Source organism: Calypte anna, chromosome 7, assembly GCF_003957555.1.
Source record: "Calypte anna isolate BGI_N300 chromosome 7, bCalAnn1_v1.p, whole genome shotgun sequence".
NCBI lineage: Eukaryota > Metazoa > Chordata > Aves > Apodiformes > Trochilidae > Calypte > Calypte anna.
The window spans coordinates 6,315,859-6,319,868 of NC_044253.1; positions in this window are offsets into that span (position 1 = coordinate 6,315,859).

The following is a 4,010-nucleotide window of genomic DNA, read 5'->3' on the forward strand; positions in this document are numbered from 1 at the left end:
CCAACATCACCAGTATCATTAACAGGGCTCTGGGCATTACCTGACCTGTATCTCTCACATCTGCCAAAGCACTGACAGCCCCTGAAGCATCAATGAGCATATGAGGCAGAATCAAATCTTTAAGCCTTTTCCTTTCACCATTCTGGGCCCTTTCATGACAATCCTGCCACGTACTATTAATATACTGAAAACAAGAACTTGGTGCCTCTATGCTCCCCTATTTTTGGCAGAGTTTCTTTCTGAACTATGGCTCTGCCAGTCACCATTCCTTTCCCTATCCTGGCTCATATATAGTCTCTCAAAACTTTCTGAGCTAAAACAAAACAAAAAGAGAGAACAAAGCCTACATTTAATAGAGACCCAGGCAGCAGCTGCTTGGACAGAGAGCTGGTCTCATGGACAGGAGCAGCTGGCACAGCAGAGCTGGGGAAGCACCTTTAGATGAGACTCAATCTGTAGCAATGAACTCATTTAGAGCTCTAGAAGAGCCTTTCCTTTTGCAGGAACACAGACAGTCTAAAATAGTGAATTAACAGTTCCCCAACCCCAGTGTGTTGCAGCATCCCTCAAGTGAACATGGGGATTGTGACCATCAGCAACATCCCCACATTCTCACTGCAGACACTCTCCTGCTTTATTTGGTAATTAAAGCAGCTCATGAAGAATTGAAGCCCCCCCTTTTTTTATGGGACAAACCCATCAATGCCACCTCAGAGTCACCAGGTTATCAACAATGTCCATGTTCTCTTAGATGCTACTGTGCAGTAGGGTCCAGCTGGAGCACCAGCTAACATGCAGCCTGAGGGAGTGACCACCAGTTTTTTTCAAGAGAACTCAGAGAATCACAAAATGGTTTGGGTTGGAAAGGACCTTAAAGATCATCAAGATCCAACCCTCCTGCATGGGCAGGGACACCTCCTGCCAGCCCAGGTTGCACAACAGCCCATGCAACCTGGCCTTGAACACCTCCATGGAGGGGGGGGCATCAACAACCACCCTAAGATAACCTATTCCAGTATCTTATTGGAATGACAAAGAATTTCTTCCTAATTCCCAACCTTAATCTACCCTCTCTCAGTTTAAAATCCTTACTCCTTGTCCTAGCACTACCTTCTCTGGTAAAAAGCCCCTCCCCAGCTTTTCTGCAGCCCCTGCATGGACTGGAAGGCTGCTGTAAGGTCTCTCCAGAGCCTTCTCTTCCCCAGGCTGAGCAGACCCAACTCTCTCAGTCTGTCTTCATAACAGAGGTGCTCCAGAGCCCTCTGATCATCTTTGTGGCCTTTCTCTGGACCCTCTCCAACAAGTCTCTCTCTTTCCTGTGCTGTGCTTTATTCCAGTCTCACCAGACAGACATAACTCACCACAGCTGGCCACCCTACACCACCTCACCTACACCCATCCCTCAGCCCAAGCACACACGGCACCTCCACTCCAGGATGGAGAAAGGCCAGCAGGAAAGCAATGTTTTTCTCCTCTCCCACTCAGCCCACAGCAAAAAACTCCCCCTTCAGCAAAAGTCACTTGTTGCCACACAGGACTGACAGCAGCAGCCAGACCCCAGGATGCTCAGGTGTGTGTTCCAGTGCACAGACACCACACAGATCCACCCATCTTCTGGCCATGAGCTCACATAAAAATTGATCAAGCAGAAGTGTAGATCTCTGTGTGCTGCCTGTAAAGATAAGCTGAAGGATTTTTAATGACCACTTGTTTAGCAATGGCTATTTAACAGTCACCTTTGGACTCCTATTTCCATCCATTATTTACCAGACCCTGAACTGTACTTGTCAATGGTTAAAAAAGGGGAACCACGTAATTTAGATTACATTACAGCACCATCACAGCAACAGTACAAAGTGGTGCTGTATGCTATGAAGATTTGGTAGAAGAAAACAAATTCAAGTTTAGAAACTATTTAGTAATAAGACAGCATTAAAATCTGACTCAAGGAGACTCAATAGAAAGTCACATCTTTCTATTTTTTGCCATCATTCAATGGCCCTCATTTACTATTCCTCAAAATCCCATTTATACAGGCTTAAATTCTGTAGCACAGCTTCTTTTTTCTGTCCTGGTATAGGTATTATGGATTAATTGTTATCACCTACTCTCTTTCTTCCTAGTTTTGGGGTTTTTTTTGTAAAAATATTAGCAAATTTTCTGGGAAAGGAAAAACTGTCAGAACTGGAGTTTAAAGCAACAAATTCCCACCTATTACAATTAAACTATGTTTGACCCTCCTGTGATGGGGTTGATGTGTTTAAGATTAATGAGTCAATCATTTCTTGACGAGGTACAAGGCACCCAGTTGTTTCACTCTTTCAGTCCTAACCACACCACGCTCCTCCTGCAGCATGTGAAACCCCCAAAATAATTGTGAGCAATCTTTCAGTCAGACACCACGACTATTAGGCTTATTCTAAAAAAAAAAAAAAACGAAAAATCACCGAGATGAAAAGGAAATGGGATAAGTGTGCAGCCAGAGCAATCCTCCAAAGCCATTGGCCTTAAAGCTTTTCACTTGACAAATTTAAGTTCCCACAAGACACTGTGCAATACAGCACAAGGAATTGCTCACTGTCCAGCTGACCTCCCACAGGGACCTGGGCTTCCATCTCCTAACACCAGCACATAAGAAGGGACTGACAGTCCTCAGACACCCTGCCAGGGAAGAAAAAACCTCCATGCATACTCACATTTTAACACAGTGAACTCTCCTGAGTTCTGCAGTCCTCTGTTTTGACAGACTTCACGCAGAGGCAATACAGGATTTCTCTAGTATTTAATACAGCCATCAGTATTTTAGAGCAGGTGCTGCCTGACAGAAGTGTTCGGTAAGAAACAAGGTGAGGCACTGGTGATGCTCTGCTCTGCCACCCCTGACAAGTGCCTAATGACAGGGGAACACAGCATGTGTGGTCTGCAACAGCTGCACTCAGCAGAAGGAGGGATGCCAAAGGAGTGAGGAAGCCCAGCTACAGGAATCAACTCCTTCCCTTTGAGTTTGGCCACATTTTAAAAAGAATTTCAAAGTGGATACAGAATCACAGAATTACCTTGGTCAGAAAAGATCATCGAGTCCAACCATTAACCTAACACTGACAAGACCTTAACTAAACCATATCCCTAAGTACTATGTCTAAAAGCCTCTTAAATACCTCCAGACAGTGCTGAGTTACTGAGTGATGAGTGTCTAGGAAACTTTATGTGAAAAATCCCAGTGTCCTGAGTTGCACCATCTAGTTACATCACATCTATGTGCTCCCTGAGAGTTAAAAGACAGAACATCTGGCCTAAAATGACATTTAAAAGAATGAGAGGATATGGAAGGACAAGTTTTTGATATCTCTACCTCCTAAAGACCCACAGTATAATCTCGCTTCTAGAGCTGGCCCAAATTCATATGGAAAAAAAAAAATCTTTTAAGTTCTCAATATATATAATCTTATATAAGCAGGTCTTTAAATCAGCAGCTTTTAAAATATGCAGTTGAATACACCAGAGGAAATCAGGAGACATTTTTAACAAAGTTCATTAAAAAACCTTTTAAATATGACCTACATTTGAACTTCCATATCTTATGTGGCAAGGATTTGCTTCAATTATTCCCTTAATCCAAATAAAGAAAATGAATAAGGCCTCCAAACCAGGTAATCAGAGAAAATGCCTTAAAACCAAATAGACCTGAGGTATTTAAACTTCAGGCTTTGGTCTGATTTGAGGAAGCCAGTTTGGGTATTATTTTCTATTTTAACTGAAAAGATGAAACTGAAAAGCAAGTCTTGCTCTAGCAGCTCTGGTCACCAGCCCAGGAGCTGGATGTCTCAGCTTCACCAGATCACCACCAGCCCAGGAACAGGACTCAGCAGAGGAGCAGAACCCTCCAGAGGAATGGGTCACTCCACCTCCCCAAGGCTGGAGCTGCTCAGCCCATGAATGATGCTGCACAGGTACCACGAGACTCAGAGCAGAGGCAAAGGAAGGTCCAGCACCAGCTGCTGCTCAGGGGC